Raw genomic sequence first — 27,961 nt, forward strand, 5'->3', positions numbered from 1 at the left:
CAGAAGCATCACCTCCTCCAGGAGAACTTCTTTGGTTCATAAGATTTGACATTTCTCCTCTCCTCTGAAGGCATCACCCTGCTATACTACACTACAGTTTTTTCATGGTTTCTCTACATTTCTCTCTGAATTCCATGTTCTTGCCAGCAATGCCTCTATTTCTTATCTATCCCTAAGACACAGTCAAATGTCAGACTCAAAAGTGGCAGTTGAGCTGAAGATAGTTTACTAAGTAAAATGTGAGCAGGCAAATGAATTATTGGTTAACTAAGAATAAATATATTGATCTGATATTTAAGATCTCATTTTCACCTTTCATTTTAATTATTGTATCATAAATGAAGCAGTCAAAATAACACAAAATTTTTATATTTTATTATAAAGTACTCTTACTTTATGTTCTTAAACATATCCAGTGGAGCTTTGAAGGAGTGGATCTTAATCTTGTTGTTTTGCTAAATAAATGCGGTGTCAAAGTTCCATCTAAATAGTTGTGTATTCCCATTGACAGGTACTACTTTTAACCTTGTTCAGAAAAGCTTCATTTTGCACCTAATGGAAGAGAATGAAGAGACCCATAGCTACTCAAGGTTCTGAGATAAGGTAACTGTTGAATGCCCATCCATAAGACATCTATATCACTCCTTCCAAAGCTCAGGCAACAACCCTGAAGAAGAGAAAGAAACAATAATGAGGAAGAGGGATGTGAAACAATATCCTCTTGGCCTTACATGACTGGTTCACTCATGAATTTATTGCAACTGTGTTTTGTTTTGTTTTGTTTTTTGCACAAGACTGGGCCTTTTAATTGTTATTCATGGATGGTGGTTGAGGCTCTTGAGGATCCCTTGACTGGGGATCTACTATTTGTAGATGGATGCTGATGGAGAAGGAGTCGTCATTTGATTCAGTGGTGTAGACAATGGTGAGTCTCCTATGTTCTAGTGACTAGCTAAAACCACCCATCATGTGTATATCCCTGGTTAACTCAATAGGCTACAACACAAAATGACATAAAATCAGGGGAGGGACTTTTAAGGAGAAAGGGGAGGGTTGGAGGAGATGGGAAGAGAATCAGAAATAGTAGGGGTAGGTATAATCAGAATATGTTTTATATATACATGAAATTGTCAAGGAATAAATTTAGAATTTTTTAAGTATCGTATGATAATCACAAGCCAGTTAATATATAGTTGTGGCTAGAGATTGTACCAATGAGGTCCCACCATTTCATGAGGAACTACTGGCAGTTAATGGTAGTTGGGGCAGGAAACGTCATTTTCCTCAGTGGTATAGCAACTGATAAGTTACCAAAACTACCTACAGTACATGGATATGAACTATAGATTGCAGAAGGTTCCTAATGAATATTTTCTACATTTAGTTGACAAGAAGATTCCCAGGTCTTTCTTACAGCCTACCTTTTCTCATGGATCTCTCTCCTGTGTAGCCAACCTCCATCAGCCAGACAGCTGGCAAGACCAGTCTTCTCTTCTTCTATTGAGTCTTTAGCAGATCCTTTTATACTAAACAGTGATAATGCCTTTGCAGAGGGGTAAATTAAACACAAGAATTAAAAAAATAATTTTATATTTTGCTGAATACAGAATGTTCACTTTAATCTTATATACAAAGTAAAGATTCATAAGTCTTAATTAAAAACACACCAACAGAATGCTAGATATAACATTGCTACATTCTTTGTCATGTTGCTCTTTGTTTTCTCCTAAGTTTATTAATATCGTAAGTGTTGTGATTTATTCTTGTTTATCTTGCATGATCATTATCTGTGCATATGCAGCACAATTGCTACATTTAAACACATCAAATCTGGTTGGACATAAGACATTAGTTATTACAATAATGATCTGGAAAAAAATATATCAAAGAAAAACTGAATCTTCATGAGACTATCTATTGCACCAAGTAAAAGCCAAGGGATTCCTAGCCTAGTCCAATTGAAATGGCATTCCAAAGAAAGGAGGTTTTTGGAAATAAACAGAACTCAGTGAGACAGTGGCTGAGGTAGTGAAGGAGGAGTAATGGATGAAGGTATTATATTTTCAGATCTTCACCACTTGGCAATTCTAAACAGTTAAAATAACTTCTACTGTCTTCTTGGGATGATAAAAAGCTTCCCACAAAGCTCAGTGAGAAAATGACCCAGTTTCCAGTACTTGGGAATAACAGTGATTAAAATGTATAATGAGAGCTCTGATATTCCTCTCCGCTGGGTATACCACACCCAAAAGATGCTCATAAAAGCAATGATCCAGTTATTAAGTCTATACACTGACTGTCACAACCACCACAGTGTTATTATAAACACTGGCTACAAAATTTACTTTGCCATCCTAGTATAACAGCAAGCAGGGTAACTATAACAGTGTGTGAGTATGGGCCTACCAGCAGCACATTGCTTATGGACTGGTCCTTCTAGTTATAGATAAAGTGAGTTCCTTTCCTGTAGTTCACCAACAGAATATAATTTGTTAAATATTGGGAAGACCACAAATAAGAAAGGTAACTGGTTGTTCTTTAATTATAGAATTCAGATGAAGCTAGTGGTCTATGTGCCTAATTTATGTCAACCAAAGGCCTGAAGAAAGCCATTTTATTTGGGCTCAGTTTTGTTGATGTTGATGCTGGTAACCTAGATAATACTTCTTTCATAATAACTAAGCCTGTGCTTGCAACTAACAACTCCCCAATTTTATGGTGCAATAACAAAACATGTGAGTTGTGTTAGTATATATTAATTATTTATTTTTATGGCCCTTTCAAGACAAGAGAACTACAGTATATTATTTTCTTTTCTTTTGTTGTTGTTGTTGTTGTTTTTCAAGACAGGGTTTCCCTTTTCTGGAACTTGCTTTGTAGGCCAGGCTGGCCTCGAACTCACAGAGATCCACCTTGCTCTGCCTCCCAAGTGCTGGGATTAAAGGCGAGCACCACCACTGCCCAGCCAGTATATGATTTTCAAACATGCAAATCATGTCAAGTCACATACAGTAGTAGTTCTACACATCTTCCCAGAAGGCATGCACACCCAAGCAATGAAACACTGGCGAGAACTCATATTCCCAAAAGGCAGTGGAAGGATGACTGATGATTCTTTGAAACTACTCATGTCATGTGATGTGATACCATGATTTTTCACTTAACACAAGGTTATTACCAATTAGCAGTTGCTTTAATCGTTTCATGTCAGGAGCAGCATTCAACACATGAGACCACCAATGCTCATCCAGATAAACCACAGTGTTCGTGGTTTTCAGAACAAATAGAAAATGATCCAATGATGGGAATAGTGCAAAAAAAAAAATGCATGTCATCACTTTTCATATTGTATACGGGTTAAGTAGTTCACTCGAAAGCAACAATTCAGGATGGGGAGATGGATCAGTAGATAAAGTGCCCGCTACATGAGCATGGGGACCTAAATTAAGATCTCTAGAATGCACACAAAAAAACAACATGGCATGTATCTGAAAGCCCAGTGATGGGGAGGCAGCTTCAGCTGGATCTTTGGAGATCATTAACCAGCCAGCCTAAGCAGTCTGAAAACCCCAGGTGAAGATCAATTGAGGAAGATATTCAACAGCAACCTCTGGCCTGCTTGTGTACATACAAACACACCACAAGTGTTCTTTCAGCATTCAGGTTACAAAGCCACACAATTCATTTTGTAGCACATGATTGATTTTTTTCTAAATTTTCACCTCAAAGACAATCCAAGGATCTCACTGTAAAGAACTCTTGACTCTATGGTTAAACTAAATGTTCTTCTGGACTGTTCTCTGTCCATCGTATCTTCTCCATGCCTAGACAAAATACCAATGCAATCTTTCCTTAAAAATAAAAAGCGTGAGATTTTCTGCTTTCAGATTCCCTCCCCAACATTAAGCCTAAGTTCCAAATTGTCAATGAAACCAGGGAGTGCTTAAACAGATCTGTGGTCTGCGGCTCTGTTGATTACGTTAATCAATGACCTCAGAGATTCAACAGACAAAGATGTGGTCCTGGCTACACCATCACATTACATCATCTCACCAATAAGTTTTGTATCCTAACAATTATTTGAGTATTGGGAATTTTCATAAATCAAGAACTTGTGTATAAGATTTAATCATTGAAATACTTGAAACAGTTGGACTAGTGTCTACTTTTTATTTTAAACTTCAGATAAGAACAGTTTTTGCAAAAAACCAAGTATTGGTAATTTCTTTAGCACAACTGAAAACCTCAACCTTTTCTGTGGGTGTGATTAGATAAAGTGCCAAAGACACATGCAGTTTTGTATTTATTTCATGTTGTGTTTATAAGAATCTGGGCTGTGATGTTTATAGCCTGAAGTAATAATTCAAAACTTTCCAAAGCTATTCAAAGAAACCAAAGTTCTACTAGTGTCCTGGTGGGAGGGAAATAAAAGCACTTACTGCTTTACAGAATAACTCATGGTGTGTGTCTGTGTTTGGTTTGTAACTATTTTATTAAGGCTTTTTAAATCTATGTTTATCAGAGATATTAGCTTGCAGTTTTCCTTATTATTGTGGTTGTGATTTTACTTGGCTTGGTTATTATAATAATGGAGTTGTTGAGAAAAATATGGAATGCTTCATAAACATCTATTGTCACCCTTGCTCAGAGGCCGTGAGAATCTACTATGTCGTTCCAATTTTAGTATACATGCTGCTTAAGCAAGCACATAATTGAGTTATTTCACCTGGAGAGACAACAGGAGGAGGGAAGCAATATGAGGAATTGTCTGCTTTGTTTCTCATTGTGCAAGGGTAGAAAACAGCACAAAAGAAAAAGGATACATTGTTACAGTCCAGTGCAATTCGCTCTGCTTTCTGTAGCAGGGAAAGTCATTTAATTTTTTAGCTATACATTTTCCTAATGGTTGGGTCTGCTTTTCATTTCTTCCATCATCCATCGCTCTAGAGATCTGATAATCTAAAAACTATTTTGTTTCCATTTTGACAATATTTATTTGGCTCTTGCTCCAAGATAAAAATTTAAAAACTAAACAGCAGTCTCAACACACAGCACCTTCTCAGATTTTGTTTCAGCCACACAATCTGATTTTTACTTTTTATTTTCTCTCTAAAACTCTTTCTGGTGCTAGGTGTTTGTTGGAAAGTAATAAGGGTGAAATCTTGTACATGGATTTGCCCTATTTTGTGAATACAATTTTTGTAAATAAAAAGCAATCAACTTGGTTCTCTTTAAGATGAAAGTCAGAGCCAGGCAGTGGTGGCACACACCTTTAATCCCAGCACTTGGGAAGCAGAGGCAGGCTGATCTCTGTGAGTTCGAGACCAACCTGGTCTACACAGCAAGCTCCATGACAGGCTCCAAAGCAACATAGAGAAACACTTTCTTGGGGAAAAAAAAAACGAAAGAAAGAAAGAAAGGAAGGAAGGAAGGAATGAAGGAAAGAAAGACAGAAAATAAAAGAAAATGATGAAAATCAGAAAGGATGAAATCAGATCCCATCAAACTTATCAAGTTAGATATCTCTGAGGTGTTCTGGATTCTGGGTCTTGAAAAACAGTCAATCATAGCTACTATAAAGAGTTCTCTGCTCCTTGCCATCCTTGGAAAGTCATATTATTTCTTCAACAGAGTTCCCTTGTTTCTTTTCTGTCTCAGGTGGAAATATTCCAGAAACAATCAAGAGACATGAGCTTCTGTGAAAAACTTCCAGAGACCTAAGAAACACCCAAATATAGACAGAAGAAGAGAAGAATATGCCAAGGACCTATGCCTCGGCACTGAACAAAGGAAAAATTAACTACTGCAAAGTGGAGAGGGGAAGACCAGAAATGCTTCCCAAAAACCTCATAGTAAGGGGGAAATGAACAGGCTAGTTCAGTAAGTACTATAGAAAGCACGGAGAGAATCATCATGAATCCTCCTGCTTTTTGTTGTAAGTCCACTTTGTCATGATTTTTTGTCATAACCTGTTTTGAACTAGTTACAATTCTTTATGACTAGTTTGGGGTCAGTTATATAATTTTTTTAAAATATCAGAACCTCAACTCTTTCATTGTTTGACAATGTTCTATTGTACACAAAAGTATTTACCCACGTATCAGCTTATAGAAACAAGGTTTTTTTTCCATATGTTACCAATTCTAAATAATAATACTATGTTCATGCAGCTCAGTTTGGGTTATGTAATGCACTTTCGTGTTTAACCTTTGAAGAAATTTCCAGGGTATTTTCCAAATATCTATACCATTTTGGTTCCCCTCACTCGTGTATCATCAGCAACACCTGTCACCTGAATCTTTTCCAGCGTTCATCCTAGCAGGTACAAGGTGATGCCATATGAAAATGTGGTTTGCATTTGTCTGATGGCTAATGTCATGAAGCATCTTTCATGTGTTTGTTAGCTATTTGCACATCTATCTTCTCTGGAGAAATAACTATTCAATCCTGAGGTCCAGGTTGAAATCAGATTGTTTTTCACTGTAGAAGTGGAAGATCTCCTCATTCATTCTGTATGAAGTCAGTCAAAGCTACATGGTTTGCATTTTCTTCCATCCTATGGATTGTTCTGAACATGTCATTGAAAACCAAAGTTTTTAATTTTGACAATGTTCAATGTATAAATATTTTTTCCTTTTGTTATGCCTACTTTTTAACTATAATAAATTTTTACCTAAAAGTCATACATTTTTATTGCTATATTTTTACAAGAGTTATATGATTTTAGATCTTATATTTAGTTTTATGACCTAAAGTAGTGTTTTTGTATACTCAAAAGAAAGAGTGAAACTTCATTCTTTTGCATAGGATATTCAGTTGTACAGGCATCACTTATTGAATTCAGTATTTTTATACCTATAGAGTGTAGTGGTATTCAAAAATTAGTCACTGTGTGTGTGTGTGTGTGTGTGTGTGTGTGTGTGTGTGTTCTGAGGACTCATTAATGTCTTATTATATTTTCTAATTTTTAATCATTCAATTTTTTCTTTAATATGCCTTGATGAATATTTGATTTTGTGCAAAGAACTAAAGATAAAATTCATAATTCTTTAAAATTAACTTGTGGGATGAAAGTAAAAAATACAATTTTCTTATCTTTAAAGTGCATTAAAGCAAGGTCAGCAATAATTAATTCTGCAGTAACTAATATACTGAAATAAAAAGAAAATTAGAAATGAAGAAGTCAGGTTGAAATGGTAGTCTTCCACACATGAGATGAACTCACTGGTGTGTGGTATCCTTATTTTTAAATTGAGATGATAATCTTGCATGAAACCTAGGGTTTGATGTGAAGGTAAATCAAAATATTCTTGCAAAGTTTTTTATATTAAAAAATCCACAGGGTTGGGGATTTAGCTCAGTGGTAGAGCACTTGCCTAGCAAGCGCAAGGCCCTTGGTTCAGTCCTCAGCTCTGGCAAAAACAACAACAAAAAAAACCCCACAAAATCAAAATTCACAAAACAAAAAATGCAGCCATAAACTTAGTTCATAAAAAAATTATACTTATCTATCTATATATGCTGGAGCATGTGGTGTGGCTGAGATGGTGAACAGGAACCAAGATACAAACTCTGACCTTAAATAGCTTCTTGTTAGGAAGAAGGACTCTAGGTTCATGCCCAGTACAAATTTAGAGTTTGTGCCCTTTCAACTTCACCTGTAGAATAATTACACCAGAATCTGTGGCAAAGACAGCTTATAAAGAGATTATAAAGAGACTATAAGATAATGAACCAAATGGTGGAAATATAAAAAAAAGAAAGAAAGAAAAGGCAGCTCCTGTGTTTGACATCATATGCATAACTATTAGTCCTTGAGAGAATACATGTACATGTTGTGAAATTCATCACATAGTGAATATTTTCCAAGGTTTTAGAAGATGTATTTCATTTTCCTAGTAATAATTTATCTTTTACATGCAAAATCTCTCATTTCCTTTTTCCTTCTGAGTTTACTTGCCCAAAGAGGTTTCTACCCTGACTTATGAATATATAAGCTATATCTTAAAGGTGAACATCATACATGGCTTAGAAAAAGAATTAAAAATAAACTATTCAGAAGCTGCCACAATTTAAGCCATACTGGACTCATTGAATGCATACCCATAGCTTAATAGATTGGTCAGTAGATAGTGATGTGTTTGGAGAGAGAAACTGGTAAAAACAGAGAGGAAGCCTGACCAGTTCTTACATTTAGCTCTCAAAGCAGACCAGTGCTTTTGGATATTACTAGCAACCTAGTAATAAATAGTTTAACAATATCATAAAGGTTTTTATAAGCACAAATAAAAAACAATGTCCTGTGAGATGAATTTAATTAAATATATTTAAAAATATCAACATAAACAATAATATACAGATAGAGAGGTCAGAACTCTTGATTGTGCAAGGTATGGTTAAGTTTCTCCATAGGCTAAACACTCAACTGGAAGAGCATGCTGCCTGCCTCTGTCCACAAACAATAAGGAGAAATGTAAAAAAATCAACACAGGCATCCTAAAATTCATCACAGATTAGAATTAAAGGTATAAAAAACAGAAAGTCAAACATTTATAGGAATGCATGAAACATTTGAGGACACGGTGGTCAATGGAGTCACCATAGCCAGAGGTGGGTCTAGAGCTGTAACACGGCCCTGTTCAGTCACCACCACATCCAGAGCCTTAACAATAACCCATTCCTGGGTCCCTGTGTCAATCATAGCCGTGGACAAGGTCATATCCACAGGCCTCATAGAACTCTACAGAACTGAAAAGCACGAGGTGAGCAGTTGGGTTCCCATCCCAGTATAAAGGAATATTGACTGACATGCCATGTACCAGGGGCTCTTCTTCAGTGAATGAAACATATGCCATACGGAGGCTGCCTTCTCCCCATCTCCCTCAGCTTCTGTTGCAGTCTTTCATTATATTGTAGTGTCTTACAATTTACTTTGTCACAGCAGTGTTGGAAGTCTTCACATGATCTCTCACAAATTTGTTTCTCCAAAAAAATATCTTCAGTTAAAAATAAGTGATTTTTATAAATACAATCCATGGTTTCTATCACAAGCAACCAGCAATGTAACACCAACTGTAATGGAGAGGGTCGCAGGTGAGTACACAACTTTGTGAAGGTGCTTACAACATATCTTTTGCCTCATTTGTCTTCCTGTTATTTTTAGCTATGTCCTGGTTTGTGTATGAAGTCACAGAAGCACATATACTCTGTCTACCTGCTTTCAAAATAACTTACAATTGGTCATATCTGCCATCAATATAGAGTTAATTGCTGAAGAAAATTTACCAGCATGTGTATCAAAAACTATTCTTTATTAACAAATTATTCTTCTCTTTAGATTATGCATGCCTTGTATGTTTTTTAATTGTTTTTTAGACAAGACCCTGATATCTAGTCCAGTAGAGCCTTGAACTTCATGTCACAACCTCCCAATTTCTAGGACAGTGGGAGTGTATCATGAATCTTAAATAGTCTTATTAATAAGAAAAAACCTGGAGCCAGGTATTGGGGTGAACGCTAGAAGATCAGAGAGACAGAACAGGTCACAGCCACCTCACCTTGCCAATTCCTCAGCTGATCCTGTTTCCTCAGACTGGAAGCCTCTGTGTCCTCATATCCGAATTGATCTCAGCTGAACTGCTTCTTGAAAGCCTAAAAGCTTAACCAAGCAAAAGCTTCCAGTTTCTGGTCTTGATACCTTATATACCTTTCTGCTTTCTGCCATCACTTGCTGGGATTAAAGGCTCATTTCCTGGGATTAAAGGTGTAAATCACCATGCCTGGCTGTTTCCAGTGTGGCTTTAAACTCACAGAAATCCGGATGGATCTCTGCCTCTGGAATGCTGGGATTAAAGGAGTGTGTGCCACTATTTTCTGGCCTCTATATCTAGTGGCTGTTCTGTTCTCTGACCCCAGATAAGTTTATTAGGGTGCACAATATTTTGGGGAACACAATATCACCACAGTGGGAGTGTATCACCATGCCCAGATGTCTCATGTGTGTTTTAATATATTCTCATTAGTCAAAATTCATTCATAATTAACTAAAACATGTCTCACACTTTCCAACATATTCCCCCAAATGCCTGACTGTCACTAGATAACACCTGTCCCTTAGTGATTGACCTAAATATAGCCTCACCCAAGTAAAGAAATAATACAGATCCTAAGCTGGTTTTGTGGAAAATATATTTTATTTTACACATTGAAGGAATACCCACGATGCTGTAGAGCACAGTATAATGGTTACTATAATGAAACAAATTAATCATCATCTCAGTTAACCCTGTTTTTAAAAATTTTTAACCAGAGCAAAATGCAGTCAATTGCCATGAACCCCAATCAGGGTGCAACTGGATCCCTCATAGCCTCCTGCAGTTGTTCCAGCTCTAAGTGGGTTCATTCTCTGAATCTTCCCCTCTGACCTACAGCTTCACCATTTCTCCCACCACCCCTAGCCTTGGTACCACTCTTGTTTTGTCTTTTTCCCCCTCTGTCTCTGAATATTTGGTTTTTTTTTTTTCTTGGAGATTTCACTTACAAATGATATGTTTCTTCCCACGTCTGATATTTTTTTTCATTTAGCATAATGTTTTCAGGCTCATCCTTGCTGTGGCAAATGTTTGGCTCATTACTCAGACACAGTATAATCACAGTGTGACCACAAGTGAAAGCAGATTGCCACGCTGACTCCTAGTGCATCAGCTTGGATAACAAATTACTTCAGCATCCTGTTATCACAGACAGGAGAGATGACCCATCTGCATTTAAATCCTAACCTTGTCATTTGCTATATGTGGATGTCAGACATGTCTAACCTCTGTCACTTGCTCGCTCAATATTAAAAATACTAACAGCAAATAAATGTTAAGGATTAAGTGAGTTAAGCTATAAGAATGATACCTGGAAAGGACAGTTATTGGTACATTCTTAGATGTAAACCATGGTTAGTGTTGGATACATTTTAAGTCCAATTACACATTCAGAAAGAGAAAATGTCCTTGTGGCCTCTGGCACTTTAGAAGTGAAACAAATGTGAGCTAGAAAACCAATTAAAATAATATTATTTGGTTATACATAGCATTGACAAAGACATGCTAATGGGGGCCTTTGGGACTGTGAAAGTTTTAGAAGGAAATGGTTATTAGCTTTTCCACATATTACCTGAGGCAAAATGAATGTTAATATTCCATTGAAATATTAACAGTTAAATTTGAATAATAGTTCTAATTTAACAATCATGGAATATTAAAAAAACGTACTGAGAAAATTCTGGAAATAAAAACATAAGTAACTTACTAGCTATATGAATAAAGCAACTTTTAAGTAATAGCTTTACATATTATTTTCATTTTGAAAGAAAAATGTAGAACACTAAATGAAGTTTGTCCCCAGGATTATGAAAACATTATTATTAAAAAGTGAGAAGTAAATAAAACAGGGGATATAGATCTATAACCACTGAAATAAAATGAATTCATCTTCCAGAAATTACCAGTTATGGAAAAGGTTTATAAGGTGCCCAGTAATGTTCTTAGAGTTTGAAATATGGGAGTTAAAAAGAAATTATTGAGGAAGCCATTCAGTATTTTTGAGAAATTTTATTTAATTCTATTAATACTTGCATAATTTGCCTTTCTACACATAATATACTAAGAAAATCCATCAGTAGAACATATATTTGAGCAATTATTACTAAAAGCAATGGTAGATTTGAAATGACTCACTTGTATTTTCCCCTGAAAAATGCCACCCTGCAGATGAAAGGTTGTCAGCCTGGATTAGCAACCAGTCCACAGCTATGAACTAGATTGCAGTCAAGTCCCCAAATAGACTCACACTGACGGCCTCCACCAAGAGCCACAGACAAGAGCTGCTGATTGCGTAGATGCTTTTTACATTCCATACTGCTCTGAGATTCAGAGTTCTTTTGAGCACAAAAATTCAGCTCCCTGAAAATACAGCAAAGTAAAAAGAGGTCACAGTCATTACATCAGAAAGTCCCCAAAACTTCTAAATTGATTCAACTAGCGCATAAGAAGAGACTATCTGCCTCCAATTAGCATTTAGATGAATAAAGATAAACAATCCTAAAAGTAAGATTGACAAAAAATAAATAAATAAATAAAAAGAAAGAATGCATACTTCTCCATGCCAAGAATTCCAGTTGAACTGATTTGAGAAATACATGAGCCTTAAAAGAAGCCAGTCGGACATGGCAGTGCACACCTATAGCCCCAGTCCTGTGAGGCTCAGGCAGGAGAATAGCTTATTTGAAGCCAGCCTGAGCTGTAGCATAAGAATAAGTCTCCCAAACAACAGATTGATAAAAGGCAGAAGCCATAGATAGTTTCAGTGTTGCTGGAGGCAGATGTCACTCGGTGTGGGAAGACATAAGCACAGTGAGTTTCAAACAGGAAAGATAAGCCAGCCCTCCTGATTTCATTCCAACTCCATGAGTGCTGCTTGGATTGTAGTTTCCAACAGAGGTTCCAAGGCCAAAGCCAGCTGAGTGGCTCAGAATGTGTGCTGGCAAGCCACCAGGGAGGAAAGCAAATGCGTTCCAACTCAAGAATCCGACTCGCCAGAGCATCACAACCACTTCCATTTGGGCCCTTTTGATCTACATCTGACATCACTGTGATACTTCTCTCTGAAGGCTGTAACTGACAACATATAAAATGTAATAGCAGGTAGCCTTACAGTTCCAAAAATGAAAGGAGATTTGCCTCAACAGCAGCTCAATTGCCATACGCTGCACGGACTCTAAGTGCATGTTGAAACACAGCACACTCTGATCATAAACACACCTTATCTTCCCACTCAGCACCCAGGGCAAAGGCAGGTTCACAATGTATGTCTTTCTGGAGAGACAAATAATAACAGTATTTCAGACTTTACAGTGTTTTAAAGCTTACAAAGTGTTTTCACGCACGTAATCTAGGATGGCAATAAAAAAATTATGAATTCTATTTCACAGGAAAGCAAACCAAGGCTTGGCGATATTAAACAACCTCCAGATGGTTAATCAAATAGTAAATACAGGGCTAGCTGACAAACTAAAACTTCCTTGTTCTACAAGGCTCTTTCCATAGCCTCCATTCTATAGTGCAGACTATATTGTTTTAATAGGTATCACAAGAACAAGATATAGAATCAAAATCTGTGTCCTGGCCTTTAATTATGACAGGATAGATAAGTACATTCATTTTATAATCTAATCTATTATTGGGATGGAAAGTAGCCCCTACCCTCAAGAATAATAATACAATAAATAATAGGTAACTAAGTCTAGATTAGTCAGTTTTCTGCTGCTGTGACAAAATACTTAAAATAATTAAGTTAAAAGAAGGAACCGTTTGTTTTGGCTCTCAATTTCAGTCAGCTACATTGCTTTGGGAAGGCAGAGCAACAAAGCAGGAAACCTCTCAACTAGAAAGGCTGCCCACTTCATGGGCAGAAGATGAGAAGAAGATTGAAAAGCAAGGACAGAGAATAAGAAGCTGTCATCCCAATATCCATCCAATCCATCCAATGACCCAAATTCTTCATCTGGGACCCAAATCCCCAAGTACCCGCCATCTGCCAACAGTGGCAAGATCTTAGAGATAAAGTATCCAACACATGAGCCTGTAGGTGGCATTCATGACCCAAACAGTAACTTCCAAGGGAGCAGAAAGGTGATTACAAAGGCATAGAGATGGGCCAGATATTGTGAAAACCCCAAGAGGATGAAATGCACTGTGGGCAAAGGAAACTAGTCTACAGAGAAAGAAAATGTATAAAGAAGTAAAAACTCAAGAGTCAGGGATGCTCAGGATGCAGCAGATGTTTGATATAGAAAACCTGGACTCTGTCTTTGGATTTCCACCTGTACTTCCTTCCTTAGTCACTTCATCTAGTCCTGTGGCTTTAAATATTTTATGCTGCCAACAACTACCAGATATTTAACTCTTACCTGTACCACTTCCTGGGCTCATGTCCAACTCATTGCCCAAGTGGCATTTCCACTTGAATATTTGATAAGTGTCCTAACCAGAAAAAGCCAAAAATTGACCTCCTTATTTTGCCCAACAAATCCATGCCTCTTGCAGTCTAGTTATCTCAATTTAAGACTGACTTGTCTTTCTTATTATTCAGCCTAAATCTCAGAGTATCCTTTAGCATCTCTCCTACATTTTTACTTCACAATCAATTATTCAATAAAAACAGTAAATTCTGCTTTTGAAGTATGCCATTATTTCCACTGTGATCACCAACAACCAATTAATTCTAAGTAGCCTTCTAACTATTCTTCCTAGTTCTACGTTGCCTGTTGATACCACTTAAACCAGAGGTTCTCAACCTGTGGGTCACTACCCCCTTAGGGGACAAATGACCCTTTTACAGGGGTCTCCTTAGACTATTGGAAAACACAGATATTTACATGAAGATTCATAACAGTACCAAAATTACAGTTATGAAGTAACAACAAAAATAATTTTATAGTTGGACTCATCACAATATAGGAACTGTATTAAAGGATCTAGCATTAGAATGGTTGAGAAACATTGACTTATAAGGATCTTCTCAACATAGTAGCCAGAGAGACTCTGTTACAATATGTATGTAGAAAATAAAATAGCAAAACCTGTGAGTTATTCTTGATTATCATCTAGACAAGATTTACAATTACCTAGAAGACACACCTCTAGATTTGTCCTTGGGGTGCTTCCAGAAAGGTTCCACTGATGTGGGAAGATATACTCTGAAAGTGGGCAGCCCTATGCCAGGCGCTGAGCTTTTGGACCAGATAAAAAGGATAACTCAGGCTAAACATCGGAATTGATTGTTCTCAGCTTCCCCAGTATGGAATCACTCTGTTACGGCTGCTCCCACCACCGTGTCTTCTCCACAGTGATGGACTGTATCCTTTTAAACCATGGATCCAAGTAAACCCTTCTTTTTATGGTATCTGGTGCAGGCATTTTGTCCTAGCACAGAGGAAAACATAACAGATTTAAGCCCTTAGCTGTAGTTCTCTGGCCTCATGCCCCATAACACACTCATCATCTTTACTGCTGACTTCACCTGATGACTGCACTGTGCCTCTTTCTACAATGTCCTAATCAGGGACCACCCACTAGACTTCTGTTTACTGCACCTTAAGAGTTCTCCCCATATAAATATGACTCATATTTTATCCCCTTTCCTGGTGTTCTTGAACATTCTCTTCTGAAAATGATTTTTTCTGATTATCCTGTTTTAAAATTTCAGCTGCCATTTCTGGTACTCTCTGTATCATTAATTCCCCATACTTATCTTCAAATATTTTTGTACTATCTGACATAATGTATTTTACTAACTCATTGCAAATCTCGTTTAAAGCTGGTGATACTATATTTTACTAAGCTGTAGAAACTTCAGGAAACAAGGCCTTCCTACAGAATATAGGTCCCAGAGAGAGTGGTTTTGAAGGTAATATCATATGCTGGACACCTCCGTCTCATTTTGCTTCCTCATCTAGTTTGATGAAATACAGATGCTGTGGAATATTAGTTGAAGATGTGTTACATCCGTTCACACTATAGAATATTTGTTTAATGATGCAAAAATGTGTTGCATTCTTTTATGTTGCATTTGTTTAACTCTGTAAAGCTGTCTAAAACACCTGATTGGTCTAATAAGAGCTGAATGTCCAATAGCGACTCAGGAGAGGCATAGACAGGGTTGCCAGGCAGAGAAAATAAGTAGAGGGAGATTGAAGAGAGGGGGCAAGTGCAAAAAAAAGAAGGAGAGAGGATGCCAGGGATCAGCTACTCAGGTATACAACCAGCCATGGAATAAGAAGAAAAGAAAGGAATATAGATTAGAAAAAGGTAAAAGCCCAGAGGTAAAAGGTAGACAGGATAATTTAAGAAAAGCTAGCTAGAAATATGCCGAACTAAGGCTGGGCATTCATAAGTAAAAATAAGTCTCTGTGTATTTATCTAGAAGCTGGGTGGGAGGACCCCCAAAGAGCTAAGAGGAAAAAAATCCACAACAGTGAGAGAATGTTATTGAAGAAGGTCCCTCTGTCGCTTTCTACATTCTGTCTGTAGATATCTACTTTAAAATACAATATTAGCTACAGTAACCATGGCAAATATTATCCAAAATTTATCTTAAACTACAGAATCTTTATACTCATTTGACCAACCCTGCCATATATCTCCATCTCACTCCAGATTACTGTTTTCCTATTCTCTAATGCTGAGTTGAGCTACTTTCAACTCCACACATAAGTGATGTCATAAATTTGTCTGAGTGTTTCTGGTTTATTTCTTTAAGTACAACATCCTCCAAGTTCATTTTCTTGTCATAAATAATAGATTTTTTTCTTTCCATTTTAATTAAGTAATATCCATTTTATGTATGTACCGCCTTTTCTATACCTGTTACTGAGCACCAAGGTGTTGCCACAATGAACACAGCAATACAAACATTCCTCTTGGTGCAAACATTCCTACTTCAATTCCTTTGGACAAATACCAAGACGTGGAAAATCCAGGTCATTTGGTAACCCTAATTTTAAATTTGAGAGGAAACTTCACACTGTTTTCCATAACATATTTATAATTTGCATTCCCATTCACTGCACACAAGAGATTCCTTCCTTTTCTCCACCTTTTCTCACTTTGGTGACTCTTATCTTTTGAAGTATAGACTTCCTAATGATATCTCATTGTGGCCTTAATTTTCATTTCCCAATAATTATTGATTTTTGCATCTTTTCATAATCCTATTAACCACTTGACTAACTTCTTTGGAAAATGCAATTAGGTCTTTTATCTATTTTCAAGTTGGGTTGCTGGGGGGAGTTGCTCTTGACTTATGACTCTTTACATATTTTGAATGCAGGGTTCTTCTTAGCCATACGGTTTATAGATGTTTTCTCTGTTCCCATATGATGTTTTCATTCTATTAACAGTTTCCTTTGCTGTATGAAAGCCTTTTTGATGCAGTTCTATATGTTGATTTTTATATTTGTTCCCTATGGTTTTTGTGACCAAATGTTCATCATCAAAACCAATGTCAAGTAAATTTTCCCCTGTATTTCCTGCCTGGCATGTTATAGTTTTAGATTTGACATTTAAGTCTTTAGTCCATTTTGAGTATATATGATATATATATATGATATATATATATATATATATATATATATATATATATATATATATATGAAGATAAGGATATCATCTCATACTAATGCTTATAAATATCTATATCTCCCATCAGTGATTATTGAAAAGAACATCTTTTCCCATTATGCACTCTTGACACTCTTGTTGAAGATTGGTTCACTATGTATCTATAGGCTTCTTTCTGGACTCTTTTCTGTGTACTTCTGAATAGACTAAAGTTGCCCTTACTCCTTTCAATGTATCTATTCCTGAATTTCTTTGAAATCCCCTCACTGTGGTGATATTGTGTTCCCCAAATTATTGTGCACCCCAATAAACTTATCTTGGTCAGAGAACAGAACAGCCACTAGATATAGGGTCCAGAAAATGGTGGCACACACACCTTTAATCCTATCACTTAGGAGGCAGAGATCCATCCGGATCTCTGTGAGTTCAAACCCACACTGGAAACAGCCAGGCATGGTGACTCACACCTTTAATCCCAGGAAGTGATGGCAGAAAGCAGAAAGGTATTTAAGGCATGAGGATCAGGAACTAGAGCTGGTTAAACTTTTAGGCTTTTGAGCAGCAATTCAGCTGAGATTCATTCTGGATGAGGAGGACACAGAGGCTTTCAGTCTGAGGAAACAGGATCAGCTGAGGAACTGGCAAGGTGAGGTGGCTGTGACTTGTTCTGCTTCTCTGATCTTCCAGCATTCACCCCAATGCCCAGCTCCAGGTTTGTTTTTATTAATAAGACCTTTTAAGATTCATGCTACACCCCACTTACATTCCAAAAAAAAATCCTGACATAAATGGTTGTCAAAAATGATGGTTGATGTTGCAGTTTAGTGAAGAATACAACTGCTTCACTGCCATTCTATCATCTTGCTGATATCCATACTGTTTTTATTTGGGTACAGATCTTCCACATGTTTGTTTACTCACTTATTTTGTATGTATTTATTCAACCTTATCATGTTTGTGTTACATTTAAATAAACCTAACATAGTCTCAAAAAAAGAAAAAAAGATTGCTTATAGAGCCACAAGTTGTAAAGTTAAGTAAGTGTGCACTGCAAACCCATGTTGGAAAGAAACAAACTATTGTTTGGCAAATTCTGACAAAAAAACATACTAAAGATTTCCAAATGATTAAGCTTCCTTTTTCTAAGAGAGCGTCATGAAAGAACATTGCCTCTGTAGTTCTTGAAATATGATCATTGCCATGGATGAATTTTCTTTGAACCCATCTAAGAAACTGAAACTTGAGATGATGCCATCTAAAGAGTTTTAGATGTGAACTTAGAATTCCCTGTCTTGAGATCCTATTAAATTAATTATAACATCTTTGCTGCTTAAAATCATAGGCTTTATTTAGTTAGGCCAAGGTAAGATGAACAGATTGGAAAAAAAAAATGACATTAAAAAGGCAGTTCATTATTTTCACAGGGTACAAGATAAACAGGCATGCCACACCATCCATGGCCACATAATGATCCTCTGGGATCAAGACAAGGAAAGGAGATTTGGAGGACATAGAAAAGAATCATTACCATACGTCCTATGGGAAATTGCAGTTAGAGTTTTCCTGCCTGGCCCAGTCAGGACAAATCTCTCTTACCCGCCAGTCCCACAGTCGCTCAGACCCAACCAAGAAAGCACACAGAAACTTACATTGTTTAGAAACTGTATGGCCATGGCAGGCTTCTTGTTATCTACTTCTTCTATCTTAAATTAACCCATTTCTGTTAGTCTATACTTTGCCACATGGCTTGTGGCTTACCAGTGTCTTTACATGTTGCTTTTCATGGCAGCGATTGGCAGTGTCTCTCTCCAGCCTTCTACTTCCCAGAATTCTCTTCTCTCTTGTCCCACCTATACTTCCTGCCTGGCCACTGGCCAATCAGAACTTTATTTACACAGAGCGATATCCACAGCACTTCCCCTTTTCTTTTTATTTAAAGGAAGGTTTTAACTTTTACATAGTACAATTACATATAACAAAACAATTATCAAGCAAGAATTACAGTTACAATATTAAAGAAGATATCCTATCTATCTTATATTTGTGAGTCTAAGCTTTCATATCTAACTTATCTTTTATCATAACTGAGGAAATGATAACTATCTAGCCCTCAACCACATCAAAGACATCAGAAGGATATAATATTACCTGAGAACCAGGAGAAGGATGCAAGCATTTTTGGGGAGTCTTGCAAGAGTAGACAGAGACAGCTGGCAGCCTGGACAGTCACCTAATGTTCCTTTGTAAAGTTGGGGCATTTGTCTTCAGCCCACAGGGCTAGAGTCTCTTGGTCACTTCTCTCAGTGTCCTGTAGAATGTCTGGCAGTTTCCTCTGCGAAGCAGGAACCTGAAAGACCATTTTGTCAAGCAAAGTTTAGTGGTCACCTTTCTATGGGTCCTGCATGTCCAGTCGATCAAGCAGTCCAGGCAAGAACAGTTTCTTGCCCAAATGGCTATTTTTGCCAAGGTGAAGATAAGATATGAAGTGTCTTCAATGCCCATCCTCCTCTCTGAAGTAAAATGGTGCTGCCAGGAGCATACATGTCTCACTGTCCAGAAAGTCTAAATTTTAAAAGTATTTTAAATGCCATATTCTGTAGGTCTTTGAATTATTTGAAGATTACCTATCTATCTGAAATATGTCTATGTACACCTAGAAGACTTAACTAACATGGCTATGAGTATGATTATCATAGATGACTAATTATTAATCTATTTTTAATTATCCATTACAATTTAAAATGAGCTATATAAACATAATACATTAAACACAAGTAGAAATATATACACAATATAACAAAATTAACTTTAAGTTTGTATCAATAGACTAAAATATATACCAATGTAAAACATTTTAAACAAGTTATTGTTCTTTAGAAGTAAGTTCCTTAATCTACCCTTCATCCTATCATATCTATATCATATCCCCTTTTTATCTTTAGAAAGAGATTGCGTAAATAATCAACCAGTTTTAAATAAAAATGTTGGTTTTTCTTTGTCCCACACCAGAGGGTTCTTCAGATTTGGGACACCAGAATCTCTTAACCTTTTCTTTTAACAATATGCCTGGGTTTATAGAAGGAGTGAGCCAATTCCATCTCTAAAGCCAGCTTGATAATTTTGGGAAATTGGACGTAGTTTCTTTTACTACTTCCTGCTGGAGGGGGGTGCTGTATCTTATGGGGACACAAAGAAAATTTTAGGATTATGGAGTAGTCCATGAGGGTAAACCTCTGAGCCAGTTGCCTTGAAACCATTCTGGATGTTGGATCATCTGGGCCATGGTGTCATCGGAGACCTTTCAGGTGGTCTTGGCTGATCAAACCTGATGTATCTTAATCTGGAACAAATCCATAGCCTCTGGCTTTCTGTGGAAACAAAAGCAGAGACTCTTTTCCAAAGCAACATATCCTTATTTCCAAATTTTGAAGTCAAGGTACCTTTAAAATTTACATATTTGTTTAACTGAACAGCTTTTACAATTAAATCTTTTTCTGCAGTTAAAAATCCCAAAGACAAGGCAAACCAGATTCTCTGTGTAATATCCATCTTTGTAAGATTGAAACACCACTGTAGCTGCTGGCTCCGCCCACCTCAGCTTCCCAACATGGCAGTGGTACAGTTTACTGCCAGCTCTGGGTCTGGAGCCATGTGTACCATCAACTATCAGAAGCAGTTCTATCAAAGCAGCGCATAGCCCAGAAACTTTTTTTTTTTTTTTTTAAACTGGCAAAGGCTAAATCCACCATGCAGCAGAGCAAAGTGCTGCTTGTAGACTCCTCATTCCCGCCACAGGGCAGGTCAGACACACATGCCAGAAACCCGCCACAGTAGCTCAAACCAGCAGGCTGCTGCTAACTTGAGAGAGACAACTAGGAAGCTGTTTTTAGCTCTGTTTTAGAATCTTTTTTCTCAGGTTTTAGGTGGAAATTCTTGCCAACACGTTGGACGCCATTTGTAGTTAGAATTTTCCTGCCTGGCCCAGTCAGGACAAATCTCTCTCACCCGCCAGTCCCACAGTCACTCAGACCCAACCAAGAAAGCACACAGAAACTTACATTGTTTAGAAACTGTATGGCCATGGCAGGCTTCTTGTTATCTACTTCTTCTATCTTAAATTAACCCATTTCTGTTAGTCTATACTTTGCCACATGGCTTGTGGCTTACCAGTGTCTTTACATGTTGCTTTTCATGGCGGTGACTGGCAGTGTCTCTCTCCAGCCTTCTACTTCCCAGAATTCTCTTCTCTCTTGTCCTGCCTATACTTCCTGCCTGGCCACTGGCCAATCAGATCTTTATTTACACAGAGCAATATCCACAGCAGGAAATGATAGAAAAGTCTGAATAAACAAGTTAGGGGATAGCTATGTAACTGAGATTTTGAAGGGAGAAGCCTAAGCTACAATCCTGGCAATTCCAATTTAAAAAAAAATGAAGGAAAGTAAGAAGCCAGAAGAGGGGAATTAACCAATGTATGCATTGAGAAGAGAAAATAACACAAGTCCAGAGACCCTCACACCTATCTTCAGGACATTGGCTTGGTCTTTAACTTTAAGTAGAGAGAGAATTTCAGGAGGGAAATGAAAGGCATGCGTGATACAGCTGCTCTCATAAACTTGTGATCCCATTAGTCATTGTCTCAGAAGTTATTACTATCACTATCAGTGATTGAGGGGACAATTTGGTTCTCATAAGTTACTTACGTTGCCAGGCAGTGGTGGTACACGCCTTTAATCCCAGCACTCGGGAGACAGAGCCAGGTGGATCTCTGTGAGTTTGAGACCAGCCTGGTCTACAGAGAGAGAGCCAAGACAGGCTCCAAGGCTACACAGAGAAACCCTGTCTTGAAAAAAAGTATATTACTTAGGCTTCAGAATAGATAATTTCACCAGTTTGGGATTCCAGTTTCCAGTTGTTTGTGAGTAGTTTGGGCTCCATATAACAAAGATGTTAATCTATCAGTCCTGTTGCTCTTGTAATTCAAGGTAGGTAGAATGTGAAAATCTAAAAAAAAAAAAAAAAAAAGATAATTTGGATTATAGTCTTTGGAATAATGAGTGACTTCTTTTCTGTATACTCCACACTATATACATGCATATACATACTATATACATATATATATACACATAGAAATGATTCCTAATAATTCCTAATTCTATTACTTAGTTACTGTTATATTGTTGTGATGAGACACCATGACCAAGGCAACTTATAGAAGAAAGTATTTAATTGGAGGCTTGCTAACAGTTTCAGAGGATTAGTCCATTATCGTCATGGAAGAGCAATGTGGCAGGCAGGAAGACACGATGCTGGAAGACATGATGCTGGCCTAATAGCTGAAAGCTTTACTTCCTGAAACACAGGCAATAGGCAGGGGGTTGGGAGCAGAGAGAGACTAAGGCCCATCATGGGTTTTTGAAATCTCAAAGCCCATTTCCAGCAACACACCTCCAATAAAGACACACCTACCCCAACAAGCCCACATCTCCTAATGATTTCCAAACAACTTACCAACTGGAGACTACATATGCAAATATATGAACCTATGGGGATCATTTTTATTCAAACCACCACACTCTGGGAGGAGCATTACATCCAAGGTCAAAAAGAATCTAAGAGTCAACCAGTCACAACACATAAAGTAAAAGACATGATTAGGGCATTTGCCTGTACATAAAGCTTTGTTTAGTCATTTCAGAACTCTTTTCTTTGAACCTTGCATGATAAGAAGAAATCTTATTGACTTTCAAGGTGACTTTTGCATAAACTATCCATATCTCATTTCCATGCATGCATACCAAACTCAGAATCTTCTCTAGAATAGAGAAAGCAATACATTCAATGGCCTGCATTCTTGAGTCTGGTTATCTTAATAGATGATTCCCACAAGTAGATTAGATACCAGATATCTATTCAATTAGTATTATCTAGCAACTGCAACATCAGTATTTTAAGCACCATTTAGTTGTGAAAAATGCTGTTGAGTCTAGTTTAAATCGCCATATTCAAGCATGACACAAAAGTTCCAAAATTCCTTTTGTCCTTGGTTAAGAATATTGACTTAATTAAATTACTATTTTCCTGATTATAGCAAATGATTCATTTATTCTAGTATGTACTGTAATTATGACCTGAACAAATATCTAAACTGTAAGAACAAAATTCACAATGTAAATAATTGCTAAATCTTTCAGACACTCCATCTTGTTGGCGACAACGGCAAAGGCAACTGCAATCACTTTGAATCATACTTTTGACAAAGAGATTTTTCTGAACAGACTCATAATGTTGATAATTGTATGTGACCCAGAAATCTCAGATGAATACAAAGGTAGAATCACAGTGATTGCATCCTTAGTTCAACATCTTGGTTTCTGCATGTCCAAATGTCAGATACAAGCACTATAAGAACAGAACATTGTATTAGATCATAAGCTCTTTGGCAAACAGAAAAATACAATCCAGATCTTTTTAAGTAGTTAAAATTTAAGTATTATCTTGAAGGTAATCTGTGCTTTGGGGTCTAAGTCAATGGATGAGGGACTACTTAGGATTATACTTTGGAAAAATTCTAGAGGACTCTTAAAGGAAGTACCTGCCCACAACCCAAACCCAACATGCCCAGTCTGATTTCTAAAAGAAACCTCTATGATTTGACTCTATCTTAAAGTTTCAGAAATATTGGTCTAATACAGTCTCAAAATATGTAAATAAACCATTGGTGTATTTCTTTCCTCTTTGTTTAAATGTATTGCAATTTTTAATACTTTGGACCTCCAAAATCAAGAGTATTCATAATCACCACTGAAAGGCATATTACTCTTATGATTGTAAATTCTTTAATTAGCAGATGACATTTACAACATATAAACCATTAGCAGTTAAATTTATCATCTATTGCTTGCCTACATGTGAAAGTTAATGTTCACATAATAACCATAAAATCTTAACATGTATTTTGTGTTCAACTGGCATTGTCATCCTATAACAATCACAAATCAGAAATGATGAAAATTTAGAGATAGGAAGAATGAGTTTGAAGTTGACATTGAGCTGAAACTGAAGCCAAAGCAAATTTTAGATTTATTTTCTGTGTAACTAACCAATACTTTCTCCTCTTTTGACTTTGCTAATTTAGCTTAGAAATTTACTTATGTTCATGTCCAGGACAACAGTTCCCTAAGCACAACCTAGAACATGTTGTATCTCTCAGCCACATGAATTCTACCCCTTAGTTACTGGCTGAATTTCATTTCTATGAAATTCAAAAGTATAAATATAGTCATGATCTATATTAAATAAAATTAGAAATCTATGATTGATTGCATAATACCTCTGTGTTTACTTTCTATCTTGTCTTCTGGTAACTTATAAGTATGCCCTAAAGAACAAGAACACTGTTCAAATGTATCTTTAGGTAAAACTGTAGTTTTAAAAGATCTCTATTGCCTAATATCATCTCACTGTGAGAATTTCACACCTTTTGGAATGTTTAATACATGACAGGTTGACTTCATTGCTTTGGGGCCTGTACTAAATCAGTTCCTCATAGCAACAGGATATGTTGACCACACTTCATGGCCAGGGCATCATTTTAAAAAATGAGGAAGACATCGAATCTTACAATCTCCTTTGAGGGTACAACCTCAATAACTTAAGCCCTCCTGTTAGGTCGCACCTTCTAAATATTCTATCCAATAGTAGAAAGGGTTGTAGACTGAGCTATAGCACATGTCTTTGTGGGGGAATTCCAAATTCAAAGTACTACAATATTTAAATGCTGTGGTATCTAATAGTGAACATTGTAAATAATTACAAAGTACTATACAGTTTTTATATTACAAGAGACAACATATTATAAAAAGTCTGAACATGATCTTTCTCAATGCCAGCACTTATTATTTTATGTCCAATCACCTCTTCTGACCAGTCTGTGAAAAAGCATTTATTGCTGCTTGCTTCCCATACAGTGTGTTTGACCTGCATGTCAAGTTGCCCTGAATGCTGTCCTCACCATTTTACTGACAGACAAAAATATGTTTAGCTCAGCCAAACAGTCAATTTAGAGGAGAAAGGTTATACCATCTTGTTACTACCTCTTTTCAACCTGTTGGCAATACTTCTTCTGTTTTCTTTCAATCAAGAGATATTAGTGACAATCTCATAAACCAAGCAATTAATATCCATGGAAATAGATTCACTATCAAAACATAGGTATTTAAGAGTAAAGTAATATGTCCATAAATAGGATGTTCTAGAACAAAATCGTGAAAAGTAATTTTTGCTCATATACTGATTAGAAGAATTTCATCTCAAAAATTATCTTTAATTCAGTACCAATATAAAGTGAATCCTAAAAGTTTTCACTGATAGAAGAGTGTGGTATGCATTCAAAAAACTCAAGACTGCAATAGTATTAAATGCCTAGTTGAGAAATCAAGTTCATGCTAACTAGAAACTTCACTACTACTTACTAATGTCCAAGGTGTTAGAAGGTACTTTACACACTACCGGCAGATAAAGTAATTTTCAGTGTCATTCAGCTATATCAATATCACCAGCTACAACATACAGCTAAGACCATCCTGCCTGTAATACATAATGGTGTGATGCTGGCGCAAATGTTATAGGAGTAACCAATCACTTTTATTGGATGTAAGGCCGACTCTAACCTCTATCATCTCTCAAACCTCATTAAATAAGCTTATTCTTACAGTAAATTGGAATTAACAAAACGATCCACACATGAACAATGTGCAGAGAGTGAGAAACTTTGGACCATTGAGCTGTAAATGGGACTTTGTTATGAAATCTTTCCCATCAAGTCTTGGGAATCTACATGGAACAGGAGGCAGAAAGAATGTAAATACTTTTTATTTTTTGTCTCAAGAGTAAATATAAAAGATAGAAAGAAATAAAGCAAGAAAATGAAAGTAAATTATTTGTAATCAAAAAAGTAGTTAAGTCTAAACTATGAAGGTGAAAATCCTCATCTTGCATAACAAGAAGTCAATAAATCATGTATAAATTTGAGAAAACAAAAAATTATTACAATGATATGAGTAAGTATGAAAAACTAAAATACTTGAAAGTGGTTGCTAATGGATAAAAATGTAGGGAAATTGGTGCTATCTCCATTTTTACTAAAGTCATTAAGCAATTCTTTTTAAAGACTGATCATTTTCAAAGTCAACTAATAACGATAAAAGATCATTATAATTAGAGATAAATGTTAAAAAATAGGTCTGGGGTGGAAATTTTGAATGGTTATCTCCATGACTTTGTGGATTAAATTAATTGTAATGATTGATGTTAAAGGGGTATATGCATTTTGAGCTTTAAAATATTGTTAAAATATTGGTGAACTTGGATTTACTATCTTGACTATAATTGGATTTTAAACCAAATAAATAATCAAACTTGAGAACTTGTTATTTAGTGATGTGCAATTCATTAAAAATAAGTTTTAATGATCAGTGGTTGAAAAATCCTATGTAAAAACTGATACCAATAAGTAGGCCATATTTATATGGAATAATATTATAGTCATCCTAAAATGTATTTTTTTTTTTCGAGACAGGGTTTCTCTGTGTAGCTTTGCACCTTTCCTGGAATTCACTTGGTAGACCAGGCTGGCTTCAAACTCACAGAGGTCCGCCTGGCTCTGCCTCCAAAGTGCTGGGATTAAAGGCGTGCGCCACCACTGCCCGGCTTCTAAAATGTATTTTCAAATAATGTAAAATTATATGGAAGAATATTCAAAGTAATTACAATGCAGTAAACACTTTTATAATCTTTCATTTTTTATAATTATTTCTCTATAAAATAGCACAATTATTCCTAAATAGTGAACAACACATGTTCTTCCTAATTGAGTTTTCTATCTCAGTTGTGGATGGAATAAAAGAGAATAGGTGTGTAATTTCCTATAGACACAAACTCAATCCAATTCCTATATTTTCCAGAAGGACTCAATTCCTTCCCCTTTTCCAGTTCCTCGTGTGTTTCTCTCTAGACTCTTCCTCAGTTTCTTAAATCCTGAGTGAAATGCAGATGACAAAGCAGAAGTGGGGTTCTAACAGAGTTTGGACATGCCATGTGGCAAATGAAGTAAAGGTGACCGCAGATGTGCTCTTCTCCTATTAGCACCCATTTGTATCAGGTTCCTAACTAATTAAATTAATTATATACAATACATTGTTGATTCATTCCTGGTTCCTAACTGGTTTGATTTCTGCAATATCTTTCCAAGCCAGTATTTCTCCATCATTTCCTTGGCCCCACCTGACTCTCTCTCTCTCCCTCTACTGCCAAATTTCATGGTTTCTACACATATTTTTTAAGTTGCCTATGAAAACCTGTTCCCTCATTTAAGGTTTGGTGAGCATATTCACTTTAGCAACACTGGAGAAAATGTGATAAGCATACCTGACTTTTTTATCTGGATACACGTTTTTCAAAAGGTGATTCTGATACTATCTGGGAATCACTTGGTACTTGTTAAAGTGCAGATAAATCATCTTGCTCCAAACTCCAAAAAAAATGCATCTTTAAAATTTGAGATTGAGTCTTTATGCAAACTCGGATTTATAAAACAAAGAATTCAAATGTCTATGAAAATCAACCCATGTGTTTTACATATAAGTAAATATTAACACACTTTTAGAAATTGTGAATTCCCTACTTCAACCTTCCATTCCCCCGCCCCCAAGTCTAGAATAATCAACCAGGAAGATTTTTCCCTAACTCAGCTTCTGGAAGGAACTCTGTTCTTAGCATGCTCCACTTCAAAG

General features: G+C 36.5%; 1 non-coding gene across 1 annotated transcript; it reads right to left on the bottom strand.

The window, feature by feature from the left end:
• Positions 1-4,602: 4,602 nt before the first annotated feature.
• On the bottom strand, positions 4,603-4,708 carry LOC118594372. Its single transcript, XR_004946361.1, has one exon. It is a non-coding gene; the product is annotated as a U6 spliceosomal RNA (small nuclear RNA).
• Positions 4,709-27,961: the final 23,253 nt, after the last annotated feature.

This window comes from Onychomys torridus, chromosome 12, assembly GCF_903995425.1.
Source record: "Onychomys torridus chromosome 12, mOncTor1.1, whole genome shotgun sequence".
NCBI classification, from domain to species: Eukaryota; Metazoa; Chordata; class Mammalia; order Rodentia; family Cricetidae; genus Onychomys; species Onychomys torridus.